Source organism: Oryctolagus cuniculus, chromosome 9, assembly GCF_964237555.1.
Source record: "Oryctolagus cuniculus chromosome 9, mOryCun1.1, whole genome shotgun sequence".
In the NCBI taxonomy this organism is placed as follows: Eukaryota; Metazoa; Chordata; class Mammalia; order Lagomorpha; family Leporidae; genus Oryctolagus; species Oryctolagus cuniculus.
The window spans coordinates 136,937,566-136,954,242 of record NC_091440.1 but is presented as its reverse complement, the minus strand read 5'-3'; the positions used below and the strand labels follow the sequence as shown (position 1 = coordinate 136,954,242).

Sequence of the window (16,677 nt, the reverse complement as noted above, 5' to 3'; positions counted from 1 at the left end):
GCACTGGAAGAGGACCCAAGTCCTTGGGCCCTTGTACCTGCGTGGGGGACCCAGAGGAAGCTCCTAGCTCCTGGCTTCGGATTGGCACAGCTCTGGCCATTACAGCCACTTGGGGAGTGAACCAACAGATAGAAGACACCTCTCTTTCGTGCTCTTGCTCGCTTGCATTCCCTCTCTCTCTCTCTCTCTCCGCCTCTTTGTAACTCTGCCTTTCAAATAAATAAATAAATCTTTTTAAAAATAAATAAATAGGGGCTGGCACTGTGGCACAGCAGGTTAAAATCCCAGCCTACAGCGCCATCATGCCATATGGGCGCTGGTTCTAGTCCCGGCTGCTCCACTTCTGATCTAACTCTGCTATGGCCTGGGAAAGCAGTAGAAGGTGGCCCAACTCCTTGGGCTCCTAAACCCACGTGGGAGACCCAGAGGAAGTTCCTGGCTCCTGGCTTCGGATCAGCTCAGCTCTGGCCATTGTGGTTATTTGGGGAGTGAACCAGCGGAATGGAAGACCTCTCTCTGGCTCTACCCCCTCTCCAACTCTTTCAAATAAAAATAATTATTTAAAAAATAATAAATAAATCTTTAACTACACATACACACACATACATATTTCACAATCCCTTAATGGAAGACAATATTGCTAGCATTTTTACATAATCCTGACAAATTTATTTCTACACTTCCTCCTACACACACACACACACACAAACACACACACATTACAAAAAGAGGTTCATAGATATTCTAGATAGTCTGTTTCCATAGAAACATTGGACAGACCTACAGAGACTTCCCACATACCTAGCTCTTTGCCCACTCCCTGTTTGTCCTACGACTGACATCTTGCTTTGGCGTAGTGTGCCTGTTACGGTGGAGGAACCAATACTGGCACGTTTTTAGCAACTAAAATTTACTTTGGGATGCAGCCTTCTATGGGTTTTGCCAAACGTGCAGTTGTGTGTCCACCATCGCATCATGCTGAGTAGTTTCACGATCTAACAGTCCAGGGATTCTGCTGACTTATCCCTCCTTCCTCTCCCACCAACCCTAGCAGCCGCTGGTCCTTGCACCATATGCATGAGTATGCTTGCCAGGGCAGTCACACCAGGGGCACCCGTGGACTTGCCGTGCCCTTCTTCCACTCAGGAGAAGCCCTGAGGCCCTCCAAGCCTTTGCTCTCTGTTGCCAAGTGATGGCTTCTGTGAGCATGCACAACAGCGTGCCTACCACTTGCCTGCTGAAGGACATCTTGGCTGCTTCCCGTTTCTGTCCATTACAAAGCTTCCATAAATACTTGTGGGCTGGTTTTTGTGCAGCCCTAAGTTTCAGCTCATCTGGGGAAACATCAGCAGTGTAACTGCTGGGGCACATCCCCAGCTTGCTAAGAAACTGTCAGACTGTCTCCAAAAGGGCTGTGGCCACGAGCCTTCCAGTTCATACCCAAACACGTCACCGCATGGCACTCTGTGGTCTGCAGACATGAAAGCTTACTTAACCATGCCCTTCGCACAGACATCAAGGTCATTTCCAATTATTTGCTACTGCAAACAACACTCATATAGCCATAGTTGATTACTTTCAGTTACATAATTTTGAAGAAAAATTTTTAAAAATTAAAAGGTCCAAAAATTATGAATTGTAACAAAGGTCATGGGAAGTTATGCTCCCCTCGGCAGTAAAGGAGGGTACTGCAGGCCCCTAGCCTCTCATAAGACTCCACACCAAGTCTCTCAGCCAACTGGTCAACACTGCATTCAGTGTTGCCTCCAGGCACCTTCCCTCCGTCACCACCAAGTTCAGTTTCTGTTTATGGTGAGATACCTGCACTCCTCTCCTTGGGAACCATGTTGATATTCTGTTCCCTCTGCTATAGGAGTAGGCAAAAGAAATGTCTTTGCTTTCTTTTTTTAAGATTTTATTTTATTTATTGGAAAGGCAGACAGATAGATAGAGGGAGAGACAGAGCAATCTTCCCTCTACTAGTTCACTCCCCAGATGGCCACAAAGGCCAGGACTGAGCCAGGCAGAAGCCAGGAGGGTAGAAACCCATCTGTATTTCCCAAGTGGGTGGCAGGGGCCCAAGTGTTTGGGCCATCTTCCACTGTCTTCCCAGGCATAGTGCCAGGGAGCTAGATCAGCAGCAGGGCCTCAGGGACTTCAACCAGTGCTCAAATGGAATGCCAGCATCACAGGCAGCACCTTAACCTGATGTGACATAACACCTACCCCTGTTCCTGCGTTCTAAAGGTCCTTGTCAACCTTATTTGTGCTTTCCAGCAGGCAGTGAGTTAGACCACGGACAAGCTATACAGCAACTTTGATGAGCCAGGGGACAGAGACATTACCACATGCAATGTGTATCCTAACTTCCTAAGGGACAAAAACAAGAGAAAACAAAGAGTATTCCTGTCACATATGGGGTTTCTTTCTCAAAAAAAAATTTATGGGAGATGATTTTGACTTTTTATTTTGCTTATCTGTGCCATGTAAACATTAATGTGGCTGGGGCCAGTCCTGCGGCGTAGTAGGTTAAACCTACTTAACCTGTGATGCTGGCATCCTATATGGGCACCAGCTCTAGTCCCAGCTGCTCCTCTTTGGATACAGCTCTCTATTAATGGCCTAGGAAAGCAGCAGGAGATGACCTAAGTGCCCGGGCCCCTGCACCCACATGGGAGATCCAGGAGAAGCTCCTGGCTCCTGGCTCCTGGCTCCTGGCTCTGGATCAGCCCAGCTCCAGCTGTTGTGGCCATTTGGGGAGTTGGAATCAGCAGATGGAAGACCTCGCTCTGTCTCTCCCTTTGTCTGTAACTCTGCCTCTCAAATAAATAAATAAATCTTAAACACACACACATTAATGTGGTCAGATCTGTTAACATCATTGATTCTCCAGCTTTGTTCTCATGCATACAAAGGCCTTCTCTAATTAACAAATGTAAGTAAAGGTTACTTAAGTATTCTAGCAGTTTAATGTGTATTTCTAACATGGAAATCCTCTGTGCATTGGTAATTTTTCTATGTACAAGGTAAGATCCTAACTTACCATTTTTTTCCCCAAACAGCTGGCAAGTTCTCTCAGCACCATTTATAAACAGTCCATTTGCTTCATCACAAGCTACATTTTCATATGTATTTGGGGCAATTTCTGAATTCAATGTCTTGTTCTATTTTCCTGTCTGGAGCTAAGACCACACTGTTTTAATTACTGTGGCTTTTAATATCCCCGATAACCTCCTGACTCTCCCCTTGCTGGCCCCTGCTCAACTGTCACCTTCCCAGTTTCCTCCCCTGCACCCTCTGCACAGCCTCTGCCCCCATGTGCCCTGAGCCCCCACCCCCCACTCCACCTTCACACCCCCCCCCCCCCACCGAGCACATAGACCATCTGGCACCCTTTAGATCTTACTCGTCTATTTGTAGGTTCTCCTTGACTCCAAACTAGATGGTAAGTCCCATGAGAAGAGGGATTGGGGAGGGCGCTTACCGACTTTCACCTCCCCAGTGCCTGGAACACGGCCAAGCACAGGTTTGTGAAGTGAATAATCGTGCAGTGGAGAAAAGTGTCCCCCACATGACCCCGTCCTCCTTCTGGAACAGTCACAGCTCTTTCGACACAACCGCGCCTCCGTGGAGCTTAAATTCATCTGACAAGTTCAGAAAGTGCTCCGTGGGCGACGGCCAGGTGAACGGGAGAGTGTGCCAATGAGGGCAGAGGTGGGAGGGCGCCAGGTGGAAGGCTTGCACAGTCTCACTCCTCACGCTCAGGCTTCCCAGGGCAGCCCTTCCTTCATACAGCACCTATGCATTCCACTTATGGGGATCCCCAGACATCCTGCGGTGGCTGTTAGTGTGTGTTCATTCACTCAGCCACTGCTACCTGCTCCAGGGGCTGGCAATGCGAGCCCTGCAGCGCTGAGCACAAACGTGCTCTGCTCGCCTGCAAGCCCTGCAGAGAGCTCAGCTTCCTTCTGTGTTTCTGAAAATGCCTCTGATCAACTGGCCCCAACTTCTGGATTTTTTAGAAATGTTTATTTATTTATTTGAAAGGCAGAATGAGAGCAAACTCCCATATGCCAGTACACTCCCCAATGCCCTCGACAGCTGCGAATGCACAAGTCAGGCCACCCCAGGAGCCAGGAACACCACCGGTGTCTCCCACATGAGCAGCAGAGGCTCAAGCACGGGGCGACCCTCTGCCGCCTTCCCAGGCAGATTAGCAGGGAGCTGGATTCTAACTGCAGCAGCCAGGACTCGATATGGGCACTCTGACTTGGGATGCGGGCATGCCAAGCATTGGTTAACCCTGCACCCTGACACCCAGTCCCAGAAATGTGAATCTCACTGGATGGACACATCTGATGGGGATACTACTGACAATAATCGCATGCAACTGGCACAAACGTCATTTTGAGAAAACAGTTTTTTCTTTCTGGCCAGATTTTTGTATGTAAAAATTGTGAAAGAATTACACTTGAACGTCAGGTTATGTTTAGGTTGCTGAGTGATTCACTGAATCAGTTATATGTGAACCTAAAGGAAAAAACAGAATAATGATTCTCACTGAAAGAAAATATTCATCTACTTTTTGATCACTTTCTAAATGCTGGTTTCCTGCTATACAGAAGGGTCTTTTCCAAGTGAATTTTTGCCCAGAAAACGTCCTCAGTTACTACCTTGGCATATAATGGGACTTCAAAAAGCTTGTGAAAACTGTTGAAATCCTTACTTAAGGTATACTAAGCTGATCTTCTGTATATTAAGATAATCAAAAATGAATCTTGATGTGAATGGAAGGGGAGAGGGAGTGGGAAAGGGGAGGGTTGTGGGTGGGAGGGACGGTATGGGGGGGAAAGCCATTGTAACCCATGAGTCGTACTTTGGAAATTTATATTCATTAAATAAAAGATAAAAAAAAAAAAAAAAAGCTTGTGAAAAAATGGAATAAAAATTCAGGGTTGTTAGGGCCAGCAAAGTGGCACAGTGGTTTAAGCTGCTGCCTACAACATTGGCATACCATACAGTAAACAGTTCAAGTCCCAGCTGCTCCACTTCCAATCCAGCTCTCTGCTAATGCTCCTGGGAAAGCAGCGGAAGATGGCCCAAGCACCTGAGCCCTTGCCAGCCATGTGGGAGACTGGATGGAATTCCAGGTTCTTGGCTTCAGCCTGGCCCACCTTGGCCAGTGCAGCCATTTGGGGAGTGAACCAGCAGACGGAAGGTGATTGTCTCTGTCTCTCCTTCTCCCTCTCTCTCTCTCTCTCTCTGCAACTTTGCCTTTCAAACAAATAAACAAACCTTTTTTCAAAAAACTTATTAAGGTAATTTTGGTGCCAAAAATTGTTGAAATCCATGCATAGTTTCTTCATAATACACATTTTCTGTGACCTTTTTGAAGACTCCCTCAAGTAGTTTTTGTAGGAAATTTCTTCCTATAAAAATCACGGGTAGTTTTTGATTGCACAGTCCCTTGCACCTATAGGTTCAAATAATCAGGTTGAGGTAGAAAAGAGTAAATTCTCACAGCAGTCCTAGGTGTGAGCAGTGTAAGTGAAGAGCCTTCCGTGATACAAATCAGCATGCAATTCACTTAAAAATAGGTGTTCCATTCACAAGCACCACAGCTCCAACTGAGCAGGAAGGAGTCTCTGAGTGGACGCGATAACAGCCGCGCCTGAACAGGAAGCGCCACAGCCCTTTCAAGCTATTGAAAAGTCCCATGAAAAAAACTGGATATACAGCAGGAAATTCCTGAGCGGCGGCGTCACCCCTTCCTAAATGTGCTGGCAGACAAATGGTTTACGATTCTGCTTACGCCTGCTGCCTACTGCCCCTCAGATACGTCCCCGTGTAAAACGGTTGTTACCACTTCAACTTCACTCCACTTGGGATCTGACTGACGGACTGCAGGTTCAGTCTCCTCAAAACATTCCCGGCTTTTTGCCCAAGAGTGGGGGAAGAACAGGGACTGGAACACGAAAAGAATAGTGAGTGATGAAACCCCAGGAGAAGGGTTACACGAGTCCAGGATTCAGTGCAGTAATGCCCTGACTGGTCCCTCGGGTACGTAAGGAGTTGAGCAGGGCAATGCTAACGGACATGGCACCACCACAGCTGCAGGACTGCAACCCCGGCACCAAGGGTCGGAGCTGGAAAGGAAAGGGAAGGGAGGCACTGATCGCCACAGTATGAAAATACTAACCCAGATGTTTTATTGATACAATCTCACCTCATTTTGATAACAATTCTGTATCACAAGTATTAGGCTCATTCTACAGATCAGAAGGCTGAGTCTCTACAAGACGAAGTCACAAAGCCCAGGCCCTCCATTTCCTGGCTTCCCACTCTTTGCCGGAGCAGACCCGGGCATGCCCCTGGGCCTCTGCGAGCCCTCAGCTCCTGTGACAAAATGACGACACCTCAGTCCCTGCAGGCATTACCTCACTGCCTGGAGTGCACTTAAGAATGCAAACCACCAGAGCGAGAGTGTGTATGCGATCATTAACACAACAGACAGCGCCACTCAGAGAGAAAGTGACAGGGACAGATTCCCAGGTTGCTTCCTCAGACGCTGTTTCCAAATACTTGCTGGTGCACCGGCAGCTGTGTTTTCCAGGCAAGGTCTTGGGAGTTCACTGTCAATGAATCATTTCCTTCTTACTCACACAAAACACAGGCCTGGGGAGGCGGGCTCCCAGTCCCTTGACTGAAACGGTCTGTGCATCGCAGGGAGCAAACAGTGCGTGCTGTTCCCGGGACGCTGAGCCTCTCTGTGCTAATACCTCCAGCACAGACAGGGGCTACTGACGGCAAGTGCAAGACAAGAGGCATGAGACACGACCCCGAGGCTTCCTGCTTTTCTTGTTAACTAGATTCAGTTTCCAAAGGAAACCTTACATTAATCTGTAGCAATAAAAACCAGAGCAATATTCTATGAGAATATTTTGTCAGTTCCAATCTGTGATGTGTATATACTAAAAGACTGATAACTGAGAACAATGTCCTCCACTCAAGGAAAGCAAATGCCTAAAACAGAAATTCAAGAAACACAAGCTCAAATGCACAAGACCATACTGGATGGCAATCTTTGTATCTGAATTCAGAACTCAGCTTAGTGGTGACCGGACAAATGCCACTGCTGTGATTTACGATTCTGTGCGTTGTGCAAAGAAAAGTGAACCCAGACACAGACTTGCAAGACATGGACTATGGAGAGGAGAAAGACCTCAAGATGCAGTGAAGGGGCCGGCGCCGTGGCTCAATAGGCTAATCCTCCACCTTGCGGCGCCGGCACACCGGGTTCTAGTCCCGGTCGGGGCGCCGGATTCTGTCCCGGTTGCCCCTCTTCCAGGCCAGCTCTCTGCTATGGCCAGGGAGTGCAGTGGAGGATGGCCCAGGTGCTTGGGCCCTGCACCCCATGGGAGACCAGGAAAAGCACCTGGCTCCTGGCTCCTGCCATCGGATCAGCGCGGTGCGCCGGCTGCAGCGGCGGCCATTGGAGGGTGAACCAACGGCAAAGGAAGACCTTTCTCTCTGTCTCTCTCTCGCTCACTGTCCACTCTGCCTGTCAAAAATAATAAAAAAAACAAAACAAAAAAAAAAAGATGCAGTGAAGGACGCTGGCAGGAAGTGAGCTGGAAAGTGAACAGTGGAAGGAGGGAAGATTCTATAGTGGGGCCGGCACCAGGGCATAGCAGGTAAAGCCTCCATCCGTAGTGCCAGCATCCCACATGGGTGCCGGTTCATGTCCTGGCTTCTCCTCTTCAGATCCAGCTCCCTGCTAATGTGCCTGGGAAAGCCGTGGAAGATGGCCCAAGTACTTGTGCCCCTGCACCCATGTGGGAGACCCAGAAAAAGCTCCTGTCTCCTGGCTTCAGATCAGCCCTGTTCCAGCCATTGCTGCCATTTGGAGGAGTGAACCAAAGAATGGAAGACCTTTCTCTCTGTCTCTCCCTCCCTCTCTCTCTAACTCTCTCAAATAAATGAAAAGAAAAAAAAAAAAACATTCTGCAGTTCTTTATGGTGATCATGCATATCATGGAGATTAGTAAACCATAAAAACTATTTTAAAAGTAAGTGTTGGTTGGCCAGCGCCGCAGCTCACTAGGCTAATCCTCCGCCTGCAGCACCGGCACCCCGGGGTTCTAGTCCCGGTTGGGGTGCCGGATTCTGTCCCAGTTGCTCCTCTTCCAGTCCAGCTCTCTGCTGTGGCCCGGGAGTGCAGTGGAGGATGGCCCAGGTCCTTGGGCCCTGCACCCACATGGGAAACCAGGAAACACCTGGCTCCTGGCTTCGGATCGGCACAGCGCACCGGCCGCAATGCGCAGCCATAGCGGCCACTTGGGAGGTGAACCAATGGAAAAAGTAAGACCTTTCTCTTTCTCTCTCTCTCTCTCTCTCGGTCTAACTCTGCCTGTCAAAAAAAAAAAAAAAAAAAAAAAAGTAAGTGTTGGGGCCAGTGCTGTGGCACAGTGGGTCAACACCCTGGCCTCAAGTGCTGGCATCCCATGTGGGCGGCGCCAGTTCGAAACCCAGCTGCTCCACTTCCAATCCAGCTCTCTGCCATGGCCTAGGAAAGCAGTAGGAGATGGCCCAACTGCCTGGGCCCCTGCACCCACGTGGGAGACCTGGAAGAAGCTCCTAATTCCTGGCTTCAGATCAGCGCAGCTCCGGCCATTGCAGCCAATTCGGGAGTGAACCATCGGATGGAAGACCTCTCTCTCTCCCTCTCTCTCTCTCTCTCTGTCTCTGTCTCTGTCTCTCTGCCTCTCCTCTCTCTGTGTAACTCTGACTTTCAAATAAATAAATAAATCTTTTAAAAAAGTGTTAAATAAACAATACCTATTGAAGTCCCTTGCTTGAGTTAGCTTTTGGGGTCCTGATTTCATTAAATGGCTTAATTTTGTCACTTGTTTTATTTGAGAGACAGAAACAGAGCTCCTATCAACCGCTTCACACCTCAAATGCTGGCAATGGTGTCAGAGCTGAGCCAGGCCTAAGTCAAGAGCCCAGAACTCAGGGCTGGCACTGTGGCATTGCAGGTAAAGCCACTACCTGTGACACCGGCATCCCATACGGACACTGGTTCAAGTCCTGGCTCCTCTAATTCCGATCCAGCCCCCTGCTAATGTGTCTCAAAAAGCAGCAGAAGATGGCCCAAGTGCTTGGGCCCTTGAACCCATGTGCAGGGAAGAAGCTCCTAGCTCCTGGCTTCAGATCAGCCCAGTTCCGGCCATTGCAGCCATTTGGGGAGTAAAGCAGCAAATGGAAGATGTCTCTGTCTCTCCGTCTCTAACTCTACCTTTCAAATTATGAATAAATCTTAAAAAAAAAAAAAAAAAAGGAACCCAGAATTCAATCCAGGTCTCCCAAGTGGGCAGCATAGATCCAACTACTTGAACCATCACCTGCTGCCTCCCAAAGTCTGCTTTAGCAGGAAGCTGGAGTCAGCAGTGGAGCAGGGCATCAGATCTCGGCACTGTGACGTGATGGGGCATCTCAGCCACATCTCCACTACCAGGTAGGAAGGTAGAGTAGACGAACTGGACTATCGTGTGAGAGTAGGCAAAGGAAAAAAATGTGACTCTGACTGTCTGGCATTTACACACCCCAGCCTCCCCACCAGACACCCCTGGGCAATCTTCCCAGGTCAGTGTCAATGGGACTACTGGTCCAATAACACTTAGCTTTTAAGATAAAGCCCCTGGAAAAATTTCACAGCCAGAAAGCCTTCCCAGCAATGTCCCAGAAGGAGAAGAGGGTGAGGGGAGCAGAAACAGTAGGAATAGGTGCCCTCCCCTCACACACCTCCATAAAAGCCACAGCCCGCGTGCAGCCTGGGTGCCCACGGCCTGTCTGGTGCTCTCGCATCACTAAAGCTTCCACACTTGCTCGCTGCAGATCTCTGTCTCACGGCTGACATTCTCAAAGAAAGGGGAGAACCCCTGTTGCAGCGTGTCCAATAACATACTCACTAAGCCAAACGCTTACACCAAGCAGATAAACACAGTGCTCATACTAGGTTTTTAAATGTTAATTTATATTATGCGGCCGGCGCAGCGGCTCACTAGGCTAACCCTCCGCCTAGCGGCGCCGGCACACCGGGTTCTAGTCCCGGTCAGGGCACCGGATTCTGTCCCGGTTGCCCCTCTTCCAGGCCAGCCCTCTGCTGTGGCCAGGGAGTGCAGTGGAGGATGGCCCAAGTGCTTGGGCCCTGCACCCCATGGGAGACCAGGAGAAGCACCTGGCTCCTGGCTCCTGCCATCGGATCAGCGCGGTGTGCCGGCCGCGGCGGCCATTGGAGGGTGAACCAACGGCAAAGGAAGACCTTTCTCTCTCTGTCTCTCTCTCTCACTGTCCACTCTGCCTGTCAAAAAAAAAATTTATATTATGCTTATACTTAATTTGAAAAGTTGAAATATTAAAAGTTAGGACTGGGGCCGGTGCTGTCGTGTAGTGGGTAAAGCCACCACGTGCAGTTCTGGCATCCCATATGGGCGCCAGTTAGAGTCCCAGCTACTCCACTTCTGATCCAGCTCTCTGCTGTGGCCTGGGAAAGCTGAACAAGATGGCCCAAGTCTTGGGCCCCTGCACCCACATGGGAGACCCAGAAGAACATCCTGGCTCCTGGCTTTGGATCGGCACAGCTCTGGCCATTGCAGCCAGTTGGGGAGCGCCCTGGCGGAAGAAGACCTCTCTCTTTTTCTTTTTCTGCCTCTCTTTCTCTGTGTAACTCTGACTTTCAAATAAATAAATAAGTCTTTAAAAAAAAAAGAGGGGGGGACCAAAACATTTTCACTACTTGTGCAGAACAGTTGTCCACAGGAACAAAGATCTCTAGGGGAAAGCAGACCTCGGAATGCTGAGCAAGCAGGAACGGCACGGACTGGCCCAGGGGCAGTGGGCCGACCTCACACAGGGTTCCGGGCCCACATGTGAGTCTGGAGCAGCCTAATGCGACCCCAAGGACCCTGGAGGCATGCCCAAGTGGAGACTCACACCCCCCTGTTGGTAGCCGTGCTCGGAGCCAGGTTCCCCTGGTGCTGAAAGGCATCGCTAGCTCTTCCGCGGCAAGTCAGATTAAGTCAGCACCCAGGCCATGTTCGTGATAAATACAGTCTTGAAAAAATAAAAAAGATTTTATTTATTTGAGAGGTAGAGTTACATATAGTGAGAGAGAGAGAGAGAAAGAGAGGTCCTCCATCCACTGGTTCACTCCCTAAATGGCTGCAACGGACAGAGCTGAGCCAATCTGAAGCCAGGAGGCAGGAGCTTCTTCCAGGTCTCCCACTGGTATAGGGGTCCAAGGACTTGGGTTACCTCCTACTGCTTTCCCAGGCCATAGCGGACAGCTGGATCAGAAGTGCAGCAGCCGGGACTCGAGCTGGCGCCCATATGGGATGCCGGCGTCACAGGTGTAGGATTAACCTACTGCACCACAGCGCCAGCCCCTAAATCCAGTCTTAACAGCTACCTCTGGTCAGTCTCAAAAAAGAACACTTTCCCATTTGCTACAACACAGGTGAACCAGGAGAACATCATGGTAAGTGCAAGAGAACATCATGGTAAGTGCACAGCAGGCCAAACAGTGTATGAGGGGGTTGTCAGGGGCTGGGGGAGGCAAGGTCCACCATACAACACCACACCTGCTCTCAGTGGAACCACACTGTGCACTGCAAAACCAGCAGAGTTCATGTGAGACGTTCTGATCACACAAAATTATTTTCAGAAGTCAAGGCCCACCTCGGGTCCAGAATGTGAGTCTGGCTGCAGGAGAGAAGGCACAAGCATACCCAGTGTGGACTGTCTCCTGCTCTCCTTTGATGTTTCACTATTTTTGTTTTGTTAGACAGTTACTTCATGTACATGAAATGCACTTATGCCACATCCCCACTGTATAAAATAAACAGGTGCAGTATCACGTCCTCATAAACACTGACCTGCACTAGAACATAAGGAGGGAGCCTCAAGAAACCAGCAGGGCCAGCCACTGCAGCCAAGAGGGACATGACCTGAAGACCTGGAGTGGACGGGTACTGCTGACTTTCACATCTTTCCATGGTTAGGATCTTACCTTGTATATGCATTACCTTGAGAGAGAGAGACAGAGAGAGGCAGGCACTGCAATGCGGCAGGTTAAGCCACCACTTGGGATGCCCACATGCTGTATCAGAGCACCTGGGATTAAGTCCCATCTCTGTTCCAATCCAGGTTCTTGCTAATGCACACCCTAGGAGGCAGCAAGTGACAGCTCAAGTACTTGGGCTCCTGCCACCCACATGGGAAACCCAAATTGAGTTCCTGGCCCCTGGCTTCAGCCTAGCCAGAGCTCTGTCTCTTTCTCATCAGTCTGCTTTTTAAGTAAATTGGAAAATAAATACAAAAATGCACAGGGGTAGCATTCAGTGGTTAGGATGGCTGTCTGCATCCCACAATGGAGAGCCTGGGACTGACACCAGCTGAGCATCCTGACTCCAGCTTTCCACTAATGCAGAGCAGGTGATGGCTCAAGAAACGGTCCTGTCAACCACACAGAGATCTGGAATCAATTCCAAGCTCCCAGTTGTAGTGGAAATTTGGTAAGTGTACCACCAGAGGGGAATGTCCTCCCTCCCTCCCTCCCTCCTTCTTCCTTCCTCCCTCTCAAATTTTTTTATTTTTTTGACAGGCAGGGTGGACAGTGAGAGAGAGAGACAGAGAGAAAGGTCTTCCTTTGCCGTTGGTTCACCCTCCAATGGCCGCTGCGGCCGGTGCACCGTGCTGATCCGATGGCAGGAGCCAGGTACTTATCCTGGTCTCCCATGGGGTGCAGGGCCCAAGCACCTGGGCCATCCTCCACTGCACTCCCTGGCCACAGCAGAGGGCTGGCCTGGAAGAGGGGCAACCGGGACAGAATCCGGCGCCCCGACCGGACTAGAACCTGGTGTGCCAGCGCCGCAAGGCGGAGGATTAGCCTAGTGAGCCGCGGCGCCGGCCTCAGATTATTTTCAAGAGCCTTTATCATCTAAGAAGTCCAAATGCTCATGCAATCTAATGGCTTAAGAAAACTGAAGTAAGTGCAGACTGGACACTTATTTGTCTCCTGCTAATATCAGCGTCTTCTACCTTGGCTCCAATTCTTAACCTCCGGGACTTCGGAATTTTAGAAGCCTTTGAAAATCCAATAAAAACTAAAACCTGCTCCCTAACAGGAAATATTAAGAAGCACATGCAGACCCATGAGACGCAGGAGCCCTAGGTTTGGAATCACTGGGCTACAACCTCTATCTGTAGGATCCTTGCCACAAATGTTTAACCCAATTCATGAAGAGGCAGTTGGCCGGGTGCTACATCTGGGATGTTCTTTAATACAACCTAAACTCTTCAAATCTACAATGTCATGACACAAAGCAAAACAAAAACTCAAATCCAAAGAGGCCGAGAGACCCAACAACTATACAATCCATGGACCTCGGTCAAATCATGAATCACACAGAGAAAAGAATCTATGAAAGGCACATTTGGGACAACTGAGAAAATCTGAATCAAGTTCTAAATCAGACGACACTACAGAATTGATTATTTGATGGGTGTGAAAGGCCATGATGTCTGCCACGCCCCTATACAGTTCACAAAGTGCATACAAAGACAGAACACTGACAAGCGCTGAAGCCACACAGAGCAGGCAAGCGTGTCACTGCGCTATTTTCTAACTTATCTGTAAGTCTGAAAGGTTTCCACCCAAGAAGCAGAATCGTCATCTTGCCTCTCCTGCGACTCTAACACAGCGCCCGCCACCAGCTCCCTCCCTCCATTTCTCTCAGAGCCCCAGCTCCCTCTTTCTCACCAAGACGGGTTGCTGGCACTGCCCAGGACATCTCCCACGGATCCATTCCTTTCTGAACTGTGAGGAAGTGAGGGACAAGGTCTCCAGCGAAGTGAGGTTTCCGTGGTCTGCCTGGCTCAGCTCCAAGCTTGGTAAGGTCAGGAACAGGTGTTCAGTCTCAGCAAGCAACAAACGTGGGTTGACCTGAAAGTGTTGGCGAATCCGCCGTTCTCTGCTACCAAACCACCAAGCGAAGTCCTGGAGCTGCCGTGTTCCTGGCCTCAGAGAGCCTTGCCTGGGCCCAGTGCACCCCGAGCCGGCCGGGGGATCGGGCACCGCACGGTGCAGCCGCGGCTCTGTCCCAGTCTCCGGCAGCCACCGCGTTCTCTCGGCAACACACGGCTGCCGCCGGCGGCCTGGAAACCAAGCTGCACGAAGTGCCACAGACGGAACTCAGCAGGGTCCTGCCGCTGGCAGTGGGCAAGAGGACCAGCACAGCTCGGGGGGGACAGCCCGGGGCTGCCTTTGTGGCTGGCATGCGAACCCAGCGCTGTCCACTCAAAGCGCAACCTGCCCAGCCTGCCCGTTCAGGTGCCTTCTCTTCTGCTGGGAGACGCTTCTGGAAGGGGCCGTCGGGGTGGCATTGCCGTGGGACGGACCGAGGCGGCTCTCCACTGCCGTCACGACCACTGGACGGGCAGCACCGCCCTCAAGGACGCTGGGCAGGAGCGTCCGCGGCCAGGCGGCCCCTGCCGTCTTCCAGCCGTCAGAGGGAGGGAAGCCGTGTCTCTCCACAGCGCTCACACCAGAGCTCGGCCTGCCCAGTCCGGAGGGCGACGAACTGCCCAAGGAGCGAGCCCCCGGCCCACGACGCCGCCCCAGCCGACCGCGGCCCCAGCGAGGGGCCCGGCAGCTCGGAGTGGAGCCTTCGCGACTGCGCCGACGGTGAAGGCCATGCGGACGCCATGCTGACGCCGGAAGTGCGTGTGACGCCGGAAGTCTGTGGACACCGGAAGTGCGTGCTGCGAGATGGAGATTTTCTGGATGTCGTGGAATCTTCACCCTCGGAAGGCGTCTCGTGGAATGGAGTGCGAGGCCCGGACAGCCAGCAGGGATTTGGGGGCAGGCTTCTCCCCCTGCCTTCCCCTTCTCAGCTGCTCGAATCCCTGTCGTCTTCATGCAGAAAACAGGGACAGAAGGAGGCGTGGTGAGCGGGCAAGCTCCCTGTGGGGTCAGCAATCCGCAAACTCTCCAGGCATCATCTAGAAGGAACTGCAGATGGTTTCGGTTTGGTTTTGGGTTTTGTAAGATTTATTTATCTGAAAGGCAGAGCTGAGAGAGAGAGAGAGAGAGAGAGAGAGAGAGAGAGAGAGAGAAAGAGAGAGATCCTGCACCTGCTGGTTCACTCCCCAGGTGACTGCAACTGCCGGAACTAGACCAGTCCGTAGCCAGGAGCTGCTTTCGTGTGTGCTGGGGGCCCAAGCACCTGGGTATTCCTCCGCTGCTTTCCCCGGCACATTAGCAGGGAGCTGGCTAGGAAGTGGAACAGCAGGGACTTGAACCAGCAACTACCTGGATGCTGGCACCGCAAGTGAACGCTTTACCCTGCACCACAAGGCCGGCGCCGAAACTGCAGCTCTGCAAGGAGCTAGTAACTACCCGAGGGTTCTGAGAGGAGTGAGCTGGTTAACCCAGGGCCTGGCCTCAGTGCCTGGACTGGTGGCCCTGATGCTCAGGCCACCTGCACCTTCTCTCAGTGTTGAGAAGGACGCTGCTTTTTGTTGCTTTTTCCCTCTTCCCGGGTGTTAGCGTTCTGGGTTCTGATACACACAGATTACCAACCTAAACCAGTGCCTGGTGCAATTTTGAGTTCCAAATAAATAACAAAAGTAAAACACCTTCCAGATGCTTCATCACTAAAAATATACCCAGTGAGGATGAATGAGCAGCCGAGAGGAAGGACATGGATTCAGTGACCCGACCTGGAACTCCATGCTTATTTCCAGAAATTCAGGATGACAGAAGTTCATGGCAATGCATGGCGTAAAAAAACTGCACACAGATTTCAATTTTTTTGCTGCAAGATCTTTTGATTCCATTTTTCCACAAACCTGAAGCGCCTTCATACACGTTCCTCTTAAATTTCCTAGATTAAATTTAATGTTTCATATGCTGACTTTTGCACTATTTTGAACATTCGAACTTCATTTTTGTTCCCTTATCTTGGGCTTCATGTCTCATGAGAATGAAATCTGATAGATGTGAAGCCTGGGACACACTCTAGTGCCAATCACATAAAACATAAGAACAGCATTTGGCACGCAACTGAGCTCTCCTGCCTAAAGCAAAAGTGCCCTTGTGCTTCATGACTTCCTTGCTGCCAACTAACGCCCCCACTGTCCCCACCTGAGCTGCACACTCCCCTGGCACACTGTGCCCATCACCATTTCAGGAGGAAGACAATGGCGCCATTCACAGGTTTGTGAAGTTCCGGCCATCCTGTAAGAGATGGCGTAGATACGAAAAGCAGTAAAGAATGACGAGGACGCTTCTACACTAGAGCACTGCCTGTGTAGAGAACTAAGTGTCACCCTCAGCACAAAGCACCCGGAGGCATCATCTAAGAGGCAGAAAAGGGAATGAGTTCCTGTGGTGAATGTGGCAGCAGAGGCAGGTGCCGTCCTCCAGCGTGGCTGAGCCAGGCCCCAGCCCACACCCAGAGGTCCAGGCATCACTCACAACCCCGTATCTAAACTGTGGAGCACCAGGGCTGCCCAGGAGGGCATATCCCAGATAAGATTTCTAGAAGATTCTGACTTTCCTTATAATGTTATTAGAAAACTAAAACAGTGCATCCTCTGGGGCTCTTAACTGGA

The 16,677-nt window shown here is 50.6% G+C and overlaps 1 protein-coding gene across 4 annotated transcripts in view; it reads right to left on the bottom strand.

Annotated features, from left to right (window-relative positions):
* Window positions 1-15,069, bottom strand: part of LOC138843915 (uncharacterized) — a 172,608-nt gene extending 157,539 nt beyond the window's left edge. For 2 of the 4 annotated variants that reach the window (XR_011379119.1, XR_011379118.1), the window contains exon 1: window positions 13,823-15,059. The gene's annotated coding sequence lies outside the window, so the exon portion shown is untranslated. Of the gene's footprint in view, window positions 1-13,822 lie in introns of all 4 variants that reach the window. The other 2 variants (XM_070049728.1, XM_070049727.1) reach the window with 1 other exon arrangement.
* Window positions 15,070-16,677: the final 1,608 nt, after the last annotated feature.